This window comes from Perca fluviatilis, chromosome 5, assembly GCF_010015445.1.
Source record: "Perca fluviatilis chromosome 5, GENO_Pfluv_1.0, whole genome shotgun sequence".
NCBI classification, from domain to species: Eukaryota; Metazoa; Chordata; class Actinopteri; order Perciformes; family Percidae; genus Perca; species Perca fluviatilis.
In genome coordinates this window covers 28,220,804-28,234,811 of record NC_053116.1, presented here as the reverse complement: position 1 = coordinate 28,234,811, position 14,008 = coordinate 28,220,804, and the positions used below count along the sequence as shown (strand labels likewise).

Genomic DNA, 14,008 nt, shown 5'->3' with positions numbered 1-14,008 from the left:
CAGAGGGTCAACCAAACAGTGTAGGTACAGTGTTTCCTGCTGAATAGGTTTTAATTTCAAAAGCCAAACAAGTTCCACAAAACCTGGAACTGTAAAAGTAACATTTTGTTGAGCATGAATGCTCATTCTTGTCTTTGGGAACAGTAGTTTGACAAAATATCAGTTCCATTCACTGCTCACATCCAATGCCAAAAACCCATCTTTGAGAAGAGATAGGGTCATGACCTCCACCGTCTATATATATATATATATATATATATATATATATATATATATATATATATATATATATATATGACAATCTGTTTAGAGTTAGAAATGTAATATATCGTTATCGGATCGTTTCAACTCCCAATTACCAATATCTGTATCAGCCTCAAAAATCCAGCATTGGTCAGGTCAGGCTATAATTTGGTTACGTGGGGACAAGTGAGCAAAGTCTTCGCTGACGAAGACGGTTAACAGCGGTTGAGAAACTCTGGAAAAAGCCAGTAAGTTGACCTTGAGTTACGATTACTTTGAAAGAGCTATCATAAACTAAATGTTTAGAACAGCAAATATAAAATAACTGACCAAAAGCAGAATCACAACTGTGTTACCATTCAATAAAGTAGTCCTGCAGCCTATTTTCCAAAGTCTCCCAATTCCTGGCTGTGGTTCAACCTAACAGTAGAAGATAATGACCTCACTATGACACTATGTCTATTGTAGATCTTGTTGTTTTTTTTGCAGTGGAAAAGAAATATGAACCCTTAAACTCAGCTGAACTCAGTAGCCTGTGATTTGAGCCTTTGTACAAAGGTTGCCATCCAGCTATAATCCTCTCAGCAATATCAAAAGACAACTCCAAGTTTAGATTTAATTTGTTTTGGAGTTTCTCCAGTGGTTTCTGGAAGTGGATCACAGAGCCAGGAGTTGCAGCATGTTCTTTAATTAAAGATAAAATGTGAAAATCCTCTCAATTGGCTTTTCAAGGTTAAACAGCCACAGTGATATCAGAGTAGGGTTGGGTATCGTTTGGATTTTTACAATTCCGATGCCGAACCGGTACTTTTAAAACGATTCCGATTCCTAAACCGATTCTTGAAAAACTGAAAAATGACATCAAAGAAAAGCTCTTTTATAGTATATTTTTAAATTGAAAATTATTTAAATTTAACAATATATTAAAGTTTTAAAGTGCTTAAATATATAATAAGGAAACCTAAGTCACCTAGCGATCACGTGCAGTGAATGGTTAATATGCTTTTACGTCCGTTTTGGTGAGCCCAGAGGGAAAATAAGGCATTTTAAAAGTAGCCTACATTTACAGTAGCTATAACTACAGAGAAAGTGTGGTATTTTTACGTCGGTTTCGGAGCGACAGAGGGAAATATTTCAGTCGACACATTAAGTGGAACTGAAATGAGGAACCGAAATTTGCGTTCTAATCCAGTCCGATTCCTACCGGTTGCGTAGGAAGGTTTCGGTACCCAACCCTATATCAGAGCAGATAGAGAGGCAACAGGGTGGTTCTGTACACAGCTTAACATCTAACACCTGTAATGTAGCTACTGTAGTACTGCGAGGGAACATCAATGAATGACTACATCCAGGCTACATCATCTGTCATCCTCACAGCACAAAACTCTCTGCATCGTCTGTCTTTTGTCTCATCTAATTGCAAAGACAAGGCCAACTGCATTGTTTTACCGAGGAAATAAAGGCCAGACCACCAAAAACATGACCTGGTGAATATTCGGCCTGAATGTAGAGAATTTCAGCTGGCATACCTGTTCAAAAACAGGAATCACTGAGAAGAAGTTTGACTTGACTGAACACTTGTCTACACTTGATTTCAACAGCGATATACAACAGGAGCTCAATGGATGGGACATTATGAAATGGTACAGAAACTTTACTCTGACACAAAAAGCATCAGAACCACAAAAAGAGCAGATTTATAGCTGCTGACTGATGGTGTTTTCAAGCTCCATACCAGAGGTGTTCATTGGAAAGCATGACCTTTTCAATTAGCAAGGTGTGAAACCATTAAATTCTAAGGCACTCTATCCTTTTAAAACATTTAAATGCTTGTATTGATTTGAGCACGGCCGCCTCCAGCCTCCTCTGTTCGTCTCGACAGTGAGAAACCAGCAGTGAAACCTCAGACAGACTGAAGCTGCTGCACAGATTAACAATTTTCCTGGGAGGTTTAATTTGTGTGACAGTGGAAAAATTCTGAAATGTCACAGGGAAATGGGGTCGATGTTTGTGCTCATATCCATTACAGTACAGAAGAAAATCAAACACACGTAATCAGAATAATAATAGGATGTAGTAATATTTGTGTAATGTTTTCCCACTCTAGCTCAAATGTAAATTAAAGCAGTCACATTGCCAGTAACCGCAAATTGAAGTTTACCGTTGCATTTAAGTTTAGTGTGCAACCAATCATGAGCGACTCTGAAAAGAGACTGCTGTGACGGTCTGTTGGCCAGTCCACCACTTTGGTCCAGTCTGAAATATCTCAACAACTACTGGACTGATTGCCATTGAATTAGGTACAAACATTCAATGTCCCCAGATAATGAATCATACTCAGACCCAGCAATGTATACAGATTCCTACTGGTACTGTAGTCGTACCGTGATTGTTCTCAGACAGCAGAGCGGGGTACAGTAGCAGTATAAATGGATCACCACGGACATCAGTACATATTATTCATGTATAATTCATGAGCCGAGAGCTGCTCAGCTTCACAATCTGATGCAACTCACATTCAGTGAGCGAACACAAAATTATGCTTGAAAACACACACAAGCACACACACACACAGAAAAGTAAAGCACAATCTCAAGAGAGCAAAATTGGAAATTGGATCTATATGGTCCATACTATGTGTAAGACAATCAATTGATAATCACAACACTTTCAGCACACATTCTCACATACAATAGGATACATGCAGTGTGTGTATCCAGTGTGTGTGTGTGTGTGTATCCAGTGTGTGTGTGTGTGTGTGTGTGTGTGTGTGTGTGTGTGTGTGTGTGTGTGTGTGTGTTTGTTTTATCGCCAGACACAATGGTTCCCAACAGAGACCAGAGTGGAACCTTTTTAGCAAACCCCAGTTTGTCCCCCACAGAGTAGGTGAGATAATCTGCACTCCAGCCAGCTTTTAACAGCTGTAGACCTTTTAATGCGAGAGAGAGAGAGAGAGAATCCCTCCTCCCCTCCGTCTTCCATCTGCTCTTTTCTTTCACTCCGTTTGTGTACAGTATTGTCCTCCACAAACCCCCTCTAAGGTGTCTGTTCACCCACTGTGTTCTTTTCTTACCTTTCCCTCTTTTTCTATCTAACATCGACTCCATTTTGTCCTTTTTGGACATACGGACACACTGCCTAAAGCTTCCCATCCATCACTGAGTGTATCTACTCTCCATCTAACCTCCATCCATCCTCCCTTCAAATCTATCCTTTACAACCTGCTCTTTATTTTAACAGCGCAAATGTGGAGAAATATCACCTGTAGATGCAGTCGAAGGTAAGAGGGAATGCCGAGCTCACACTCATGCAGCAATTAAGTTGCCATGGTAATATCATTCTTGCTCAGGTTAATGAAAGCTTGATTATAGGACACATTGTTTTGTTCATTTCATAGTGTGGTTATTAAAGGGGTGATAGAATGCAAAACCTATTTTACCCTGTCATAGTTGAATAACGACAGTTTGGAGGGTAAATAGAACATACATAGAACCTCTAAATCCCACTGACACCCCTTTCCTCTGCAAATCTCACAATTTGAAACTGCCTCTGAAAACGGGCGAACCTGAACAAAGCTGGAAGTTGACGTCAACCTCCCAAATCCTCCTCATTTGGCTCAACCTTCTATCTTTGTAACGCCCCCAAATTTACATAGGCCACTAACTGATCTGAGGTCAGTTAGTCTTCTAAATCTAGGTCGTGCAGATCTCTGCTATTCCATTACAAAATTTACTTCTTAGACTTTTTTATGCGAGAAATCAACTATGTAAAACTCAAATATGGGCCGTTTTATGAAAATTGATGGCTAATTGCAAATTTGGTAAGTCAGTGTCGGACTTCACAAGCTCCACAATCTGCCGAGACAGGCGGCGGCTGATGGCCGGGTTTGGTGCCTTCCCTGTCGGCCTCACCGCCTTCACAGACTCACTGAGCTGGAGCTGTGTCAGGATCTCCCACACGAGCTGCGCTGTGTACTTTAGAAAAGAAGAAAGTTTGGAGGTTTTGCAAGGATATTGAAAATGAACCATGGTCGTAAATGCAGTGTTCCAGACAACGGAATAGCCTACTGGCCCAGAGAAAAGGGTTTAGAACAAGTATATCGGACGAGAGGGAGTTGAGGATCTAACGCAGCGCTGCAGAGGCACTGGCAGAGGACAGGCTTGCAGGGGTTCACTCTCCTACAAGGTGAGTTAATTCTTTGGTGGAGGTTTTTTTATGTCGCAAGAGTAACGTTAGAGCAACACTAGTTATGATGAAAGTGTCGAAACTTTTTTATTTTGTCTCGGCTGTTTTAGCCGCTGCGGCTCTCGCCTGGGCATGTCTGGGCATGTAACAGACAGTGTGCCTGTGTGTGTGCGCTGTGCAGCGGAGTGTGTGTCTGTGTTTGTGTGTGTGCGGTATGTAGCGGTGTGTGAGTGTGTGTGTATCTGTGTTTGTGTGTGTGCGTTGTGCAGCGGTGTGTGAGTGTGTGTGTGTCTGTGTTTGTGTGTGTGCGCTGTGCGCAGGGCAGCAGTGTGTGTGTGTGTCTCTAATGTGTTTGTATTGGATTCGCTCAACCAATCAGCGCGTGTCTCTAATGTGTGTGTATTGCGATTCTCCTCAACCAATCAGCGCGCAGCTCATCTAAATATTCACGAGCATACCATATTTGGAAGAAAAGCTGTCGTTCCAAATAGAGCCAAAACACAGGGATGCATAAGGGCCAAAAAAAATAGCACCTGGGCCATTTTCAGCCCAACCAATGTTACATACCCCATTAGGAGACCATAAGGAACAGTGTGAAATACCCTATATAATCATTCTATCACCCCTTTAAAAATGCCTTTCAGAAATCTGAGAAAAGGGTAATCCAAACTGGACTTAAAAAAGTACCTTTATGTATATAAAACTCATATGGTAATCCAAAAACTAACTTTGATAACTTGCTCATGTGTTTCATTGGCTGCTTTTGGGTTTCTGGAAGAAATATAAGACTACAAATACATATTCAAATGTGACAACCACCCTTAACCACCAAGTCACCCTTAACCTTCTTCTATACCAACCTGTGGTACCAAGTGATGACTGAAAGGAGCAGATGTCCACCTTGTGATATTTACAGATTTGTCGCCACTCAAGGCAACAGTGGAACAGTCTGAGGCTTTCAACATTCCACCGGCTGCAGAGAAAATGTAGGAGCAATTATGTCTGACATTTACCAACATTTGAGTTGCACTTGTGTCCTTGAGCGACTGCAAAGTTATAAGCAAGCTGAATCAACAGATGTAACGGAAAGCTTCTCTGTGAGGGAGTGGTGGTGGTGGGGGTAGGGGCGGGGGATTCTGCAGATCATTTTCAGAGAGGAGGTGTACACCTGATAAAAGCCTTGCAGCAGCTGTTAGGAGTCATTTTCTGGTAATGCATTAGCACTCAAATGAAGTGTCCTACAGTCAAAGGTGAACATTTATCAGGTATTTATCAGAAGTACAGGTCAGAAAACAGCTTTTTATGACCACGAGCACATCCATCCTTAGCTGTTTCTCTCTTTTTTTTTTTTTTTCTTATTGCCGAACAGAAAATATCAGCACATCCTTCCATTGATCGCTACGCGATCGATCAATTCTGACAACAATTTTGACAAATGAAATCATTTAAGTCCTTTATTGACCAAACATGCCAACCATTCTGTGGGTTCAAGCGTCTCAAAAATGAAGACTCACTTATTTTCACAGTTTTCTATGATTTTTAATTAAATATCTTTGGGTTTTGGACTGTCGGACAAAACAAGCAACGTGAAGACATCATCTCAACACCAATTTAAGCATCAGTGGACAAAAGAAAAAGTGGTTTGTGTTGTTCTCCTCCAGCTGGCTCTCCTCCCTGCAGGGTTTCTATCACTGAATGGTATCATCTCAATCCTTCCATTTATCTCCCCCCCCCCACACACACTCTCTTTCTTTGTACCCCCTCATCCTCTCTTCTTTCCCTTCCCTCTTGTGTTTTACAGTGTTATTACTCCCCAGTCACCTCACAGTGTCTCCATCAGTGACTCGAACAGATCACGGTCCTTCAGCACGTGGGGAATCTCAGACACACTCCTGTTCCAGCTACTGAGGCATGAAATTACCTCTGCACCCCTCCGGGCCTCTAAAAGATGCTCAAATGTTGAAAAAAGTTTACACAAATAATGGCAGTAAGGAGAGGGAACATGTGGCAGAGACAAACACAATGCAAATCCTCCGTGTAAAAAGTCCTCGGAAAATGTCCCCAGAATTTAATATAGACCCTGGTCCCTGAGGTCGAAACGCAATGAGTTCCTCAGAAGGTTCCCAGTTCCACGGGGAAGTTGAAAAGCAGTTTATATCTCTCTTTTTCCATCTCCTCGCTTACCTTATTGTCTCGCCAAACATTTTTTCTTTGATAATTTCTCCCTCTATCAATTTCCTTTCCATCACGTATGTCTTTTTTTTTTGGGACAATCTGGTTCTGTCTTAGTATCTCTCTCCCATCTTTTTCTCTTTGCTTCTCTCCATATCTCGCTCAATCAGTGCTCGTTACTGTGCTATAATAATTCAATTACACCATGCAGTTTTCGGATTATTGCAGCTGTAATGAAAACCCCAAAATAAAAATAACTTTTCTTCATCCGTCTGTCTTCTGCTCCAACGCAAACATCACCCTGTCTCTGGTGTGGTGTGGGGTGTATTTCCCTCTCTGTTCTTCTAAGACCATCTTCACTGTAATCAATCACTCTGACCCAGATAAAGCAAAGTTTAAACCCAGGCTGCTTTGATGATGTGACCCATTTAACGGCACTTGTGTCCCTACAGACAACACACCCCTTTCATTGTTGGCCTGAGATGGACCGCGGGGGGAAATAACACAGATGTCATGACCTGCATGATGCAGAAAAGAAAAAAGGGACTTGGCCAATACATGACTGATACTCTACTGTTTGGCTGAATTGCATCACTTTGATAAGCCAGATTTTTGCAGCATCAGAGCAGTCTGCAGCATTTGGGGCACTATTTTATTGGACTCCTGAGAGATGCTGTAACATTCCCACAATACCTGTCCGTGTTTCAGGTTACCTTTTTCAAAAAGTAAAATTTAAGCTCTTAGGCTGGCATTTGGGACAGCATATATTATGCTATTCTAGACTGAATGAATAATCGACCAATTTGCAGATTAATCAATAATAAAAAAATAATTTTTCGTTGCTACCATTTCTTTAATTCGATTTTTTCACCCTTTGAATTAGATTGATGTACTTTGGGCAGCCTTACCTATCCTGTGACTATAAGCAAAAACAGCCACAAGTTCAATGAGTTAATGAAGCCTTAAAAATAAACCGCCTGAAATTGTCAAACCAACTTTACAGCTTAACTGACCTTCCATTAACCCTGAATCTATCTTATTCTCTCTCTCCTGTGCTCTGCTGTGCCAAAGGACATCACACTTGCATGTACAGCTTTGCACACATGCATGCAGGAATAAACATAAAAGCTCAATGTAGGCATGGGCATGAACACACACTGCAGGCTAACCTGCATGCGAGTGAATGCCCATTCTTCGCTTTCAGAAAGAACACACACACACACACACACACACACACACACACACACACACACACACACACACACACACACACACACACACACACACACACACACACTGCAAAGTCTCCCTTGCTACCCTTGCCCCACATCCCTCAACTCGCTACAAACAATAGGCAGCACTTCCTGGAAATCAGAAATAACAGGGAACAGTTTCCTTCAGCAGTAACTGGGGAATACAAGACAGAGAAGAAGAGAGAGAGAGAGAAAGAGAGGGAGAGAGAGAGAGAGCACTGAAAAGTCCATGTTTCCTCCACAGAGAGTGAAATGTATTGTCACAATCACTACCTTGTTTCCTCGTGCACTATTCCCTTAATACTTAATAGTTTACTTTATAATGAGCTATGAATTGAAATTTGGGACACTTATGAATTTTGGGAATTTTCAAGGGCAGTATATAGAGCACAAATTTCACACTGACAATTCTAAGTTTCCATCTACCTGTTTTTATGCAAATTTTCAATCGGCGCACTAATAAAAAAGGAGGGTGAAAATACGATAAAAAGTCCAAACATGTCGCAAAAACGTTTTGCGCTTTTACACGGCTGAGATGGAAGAGTTTGTGTATCGATAAAAGAAACTCCAACATGGCGCCCCTTTATTCAGGTTGTCACCCAGGGCACACGCCAAAAAAGATGTTTCTCTTTCTGGTTTGCTTGTGTGTTGTGTGGCCTATATACAGTATATTAACATCATATCATAATTATATAAATGTCATGTGCACATATTGTAGAAAAAAAAGTAACTTCAAAAACGTTGGCATTGGACGTTAACCAAGTTTTGTAGGATCGTCCAATATGAACGGTCACGTCTGGTGAGAGGGTCAGCTACACCATACCCGGGAATTAATTTTTAACATTATGGGAAGATTGTGTGAAAGCCAGAGAAAAGGAGAGCATAAAGATGTCTATTTTATATATGTAATGTAATGTATCTAAGCAGACAGAGTGACCTTATCATCCTCAATGCACTAACTCTAAATCACCATGCTAATACACACACACACACACACACAGAAAAAGAGAAAGAAACCTCTTGAATGACCTTCAAGGGAAATTAAACTCATGCAGAGAGCAGGAGAGAGAAGGGGCTTTATGTATATATACTTGAGGGAGAAACAAAGAATAGAGGCTGAAAAAGAACGAGACAAAAATAGACAACGATAGAAAAGGAGCGACAGAACGAAAAAACAGATTCAATGAATGACATGCTGCATTTTTCTCTTCGCCCTCAGCGTCAGTCACTGAGGGCGAACTTTTTCTCCAATAAAGGCTGTTATCTCCTCGACTGGCAGCCCTCCTACAAAGACCCCACATGGTACAGTCCCCCAATCCACTACCCCTCTTTTTCTCTCTCTCTTTCTCCCTCAGTTCTATAATGTATAATTTTCTTCTTCCTTTTTTCAGTGTTTCCCCTCTTTGTTCTCCGTTAATTCCTCCTGTTCTCATTCTCTATCTGGCTGGAATACTTCAAGTTCAGCCAACCATTCATCCTGCTTTGAATCCCTCCATTTCACATCCCTCCATCTGTCTACCTCTCCTCCTTTTAATCTCTCCATCTCTCGGTTACTCCTTTGTGTTTAGTCACCTTGAGGCAGTGTGGCCACAGCTGGAATAGAAGCTGTTTTGGTCAACTTCTACTGCAGTCTATGAACAAAGGAGCACCAGGACTCAGGCTGGTAACACAGCACATGACTTCTAAAAAATGCAGGTGTAATACTATTTGTCTGGCAAGAGAACAATAGTGATAGGAGGTAGTGTATAGGGCTGTAAACTGGTTAACAACAATATTTAATGTTTAATTAGCTTACAGGTTTAAACCAGAAGGGATGCATGCTGTTCTGCACATGACCTCCTGATAAACATTAGGCAGCATAAAAAGTATAAAACCTTGAAAAGGAAGCAGGAGCTTTTTAAAACGATAGAGCACATAGACGGAACTGCGGACTTTTTAACAACAACGTGCAATCTTCAGATCTTAAAAGAGTAAGATCCCAACAGCTCACTTAATGCTTACACAAAATAATCCAAATAGATTCATTATTTTATTTGGAACAATTTTTTTGGACACCCAAGATGATACGTTGTTGCAAAAACATCAGCTAATGCAGTCATTTTAAAACCCCTAAAAATGTCATGTCAAAAAAGCTTTTTCTCAGTAGCATCAACTATTTACGACTAATGAGTAAAAATCAAAGTTTAAGTTTGGAAAAAGCATCCTTAAGTATTATTTATTAAGAGTTTAAGAATCTACTTCATCAGGACTGTGTGGGCATGGTTTGATCATTTTATTGACATTTTTGTGTTGTGTTTTGTAAATGTGTGTGTGTGTATATATATATATATATATATATATATATATATATATATATATATATATATATACACATTTACATAAATCTCCTGTATACCCTCATAGTAAGAAGCTGATTTAGAAAGTACGTTTTGAGGGCCTTTAAGTTAAGTTGTTGCACTTGTTATATTGTTCATAGAATATTCACATTTTGGCTGAATTGATGCATTTAAATGTATTTGCAATGTGTAGAATTTAGTCTTGGCTTTTCAGGGTAAAATAACGTGGTTATCATTTTATCTGTCAACATGCAGACATAAACGGACTGTTGGCACAGTATTTGTATGCATATCCTGTGCTAGCTATAGATTGAAATAGGAAAGCATGAATAAATTATCATCAGGGTGTGAGCAAAACAGAAAATGATACATCGGGCAGAGGTTAACGGCAGCTAGAACACATTGGATGCATATTTATCTATCCATCATCCATCCTACGAGCTCAAAGTCCTTCATTCATTCTGCTTATGATCACCTCACGAGCACACACATTACCAGACCCTCTTTATTCTCCTCTTTGCCCCATCATTCCTCCTTCTATCCATTGCATATTTATTCATGAGGCAAAAGGCCACATACAACAGCACAGTCAACCCTGAGTGAAACAGAAACACACAAACTGGTTGGTATTGTTTGTCTATTTACACTACACACCGTGAATCACACAGCCACAACCATGAGAGAGCAGAAATGGCGATAACCAAAAAAAAAATGAAAACAATAGCTGCAGATTCAGAAACCTGTTTAATTTGTTTTTGTTTTTTGCCTGCAAATGTGTCTCCTTTTTCATAACAGGCTGCTGAAATTCATAAGACTTCAACCTCCAATTCAATCCTTTAAATCCCCTGAACATCAAACTCAGCTTCATTATCTCCCCCACCGTGCCTTCAATCAAGCCTTCCCTCTGGCCTCACCTTCAGATGACACAGCACCCTATACATCCTCCCCTCTATTTCTACAGAGACCATTTCTCTCCCTCCTTCTACACTTCCTAACCTACATCCCTCTGGAACTCCCTCCAAATCCAACCTTGCCTCCTTCAAAGGTCAAACAGCTGGAATGGATCGATGGTTTTGGAGATGACTGCAGCAGAGGAGAAGAGAGAGAGAGACGAAAAGAGAGGGGGGGGGGATACAAAAATGGAGAGGCCTAAGTGAGAGAGAGGCTTTGGTATGGAGGAGGGAGAGGGCGATTAGAGGGGGAGGACGGGAGGAGGAGGCTATGGACAGAGTGGAGATTTTGAAAGAGAGGAGGGAGACGGGATAAAGAAATCCCTGCATCAGCATTCCTCTGTCTGGTCTCTGTCAGAGTGGCAGGAGAGAAGGGAGGGAGAAAGGTGATAACAAATGAGAGATGGAGGGAGGAGTTGGGGAGGGGAGAAAAGGAGAAGAGGACAGAGAAAATTAAGAAGAGGGGGCACATCTCCCTTCTCCTCGTTCAACTTAATTGCGTTGAAATTCTCTTTACCCAAAGGATGGTAAAAAATAGAGAGAGTGTGTGTGTGTGTGTGTGTGTGTGTGTGTGTGTGTGTGTGTGTGTGTGTGTGTGTGTGTGTGTGTGTGTGTGTGTGTGTGTACATGTATGTGTGTGTTGTTCTAAATTGACAGATACTCCAGCAGACAATGTCTTAATAAGATAACAGTAAAATATACTAGCATATCTTCACATATAGCTAATACTACATATAACAAAATAAACAATCTGTGCGTTCAAATAGCTTGCAGCATGTCTCTACGGAAAGCCACGTTTTTCAGTCGTCCGTCTCACACACTTCTGATGTAACAGGCAGGCATATAAAAAAACACTTTTTAAGTCTTTTTTTAAATTTTTTAAATGTGTTAGTGCAATGATCATGCGTTGGGCTTTCACTGCAGCCAAAATGCGGACCTACACTAAATATTGTGCCTGAACACATCCTGTGTAGACACAGACGGAGCACTGAAGCTAATGCTTACGCTACACCTCCTGTGTAGACACATTCAGTTCCTAGCTTACCATGTTCTGTATACATTGATGCTTCCTTTTTTTTTCCATTGAGTAAAATGTAAAAATTTCTGTTTAATTTGTGCTACCAGGTGTCCGGTCACACAGTTCATCTTTAGATAAAATATAGCTGCTACGTATATATAGCATATTTACCTTTCCGTTTTTGTGCACAGAGCATTATGTTTGCAAGGTTTGCAGAAACTAATCCCTCTCCAGTTACCAGTAAAATATTGACGGCCTGCAGCGGCAGAATAAAGGTCTAGCCCTACACCGCATAGCTCTGCTTTGTAAAGAATATCGATATCAGTACAGACTGGAGCCTGCAGCCGCCACCAGGACATAATCAATAATTCACAAACCTCCTTTACACCTGTGAATCACCAACGCCTTCACTGTCTGTGTGCACTTCTGTCTCTCTGCCTTTTTGTTCGTCTCTTTTTACACACATTATCTTTATCATGTCTCCATCCATGTCTCTATCTAAAGGTCTCTTTGCTGTTTTTCTCATCTCTCCGTCATTTTTCCCATTTCTGGGCCGTATTTGAATTCTACTGCTTATACTGTACAAAGGTGAGGCACAGATGAGTGAGACATTCCTGTTTGGATGAGGACACACACACAAACACGGTTCCCTGAATCGTATCAGCTATGTGAAGAATCCCCTTTACGGAAGGGTTAGCATAACTGGACACAGACCCAAACACAGCTTATGAAACCATGTTAGTAGACAGTTAGCTAACAACTAGAGAAGCCCTTAGCATGACAGTCATAGGGTCAGTCATATGGTCAGGCAACAGATGGCGATTCAAGGCTTGGATTGACACTGAATCATCAGTACACAAGATGAGCAACTGTGTAGGAAATTTCTGGCTCTTTGACTAAAAAGTCAAAGCAAGCCCATAAAACCGAAAAGAGGGAAGTCAAGTACAACTCCCAAGGCACATTTTGTTAAGAAACATCAAAGCACCAAGCTTAATCATTCTGTTGTATCCACTGCTTAGAGTAAGTACACTAACAATGACACTTTGTAGAGAATTAATTCAGTAGTTTAAATCCCAACTGCAACAACAATGTGTTTTGAATTCACTACAGCTCTCATTTGCTGGCCGGCTGATGATCATAGTAGTATTTACAGCCATCCACCATACCAAACAATGCTGAAATAATCAATGAATAAATGACATAACATAAATCTACAGTATTAAAAACAACAACTTTGAAATGGGAATTGGAAGTGTGTGCACTTCTGGAACTAGCAATGCAAATGCAAAACAAATGATACTATCAACTCGCCCAATAATAGGTGGAGAATTTGGAGAAATTGGAGAAGTACTCATTGAGGGATGAGGCAATGCAATGCATTCTTTTCAATTAACATGAGATGAAACTATCAAGACAGCGTGGTTGAAGGAGGAACTGAAGTATCTGCTGGTATCTGCAATCTCATTTGTTCCATCACCACCCAAAGCTCATGACTACAGGTGATGGTTGGGTGAATTCAATTTTCACCAAACTGCCTCACACTTCGTTTTACAAGCATTAGTGAACAACACAAGCCAACAAAGTAACCAGTTAGCTTAGGCACATAAACTACCACCGGAAAGTCAACATTGGGATACAGTACATTGAGCGTCCCTCCATTTTCCCAGCCACCCGCAAACAGCAAACTGGTAATTGTATCGAGAGAACACACAGTCCAGCCAGACCGGAGCAGACAGACCCAGACAGTCTCTTGCCAAGCGAGCCAGCCAGCCAGCCAGCCAGCCATCCATCCAACCCTGACCCATATCAGCGGCCTGGTCCTGGGCCAAGGCCATGTCATGAGCATCAGCC

General features: G+C 41.0%; 1 protein-coding gene across 1 annotated transcript in view; it reads right to left on the bottom strand.

The window, feature by feature from the left end:
- soga1 (suppressor of glucose, autophagy associated 1) overlaps positions 1 to 14,008 on the bottom strand; it is a 104,706-nt gene that overhangs the window by 69,467 nt on the left and 21,231 nt on the right. The window lies entirely within an intron of this gene.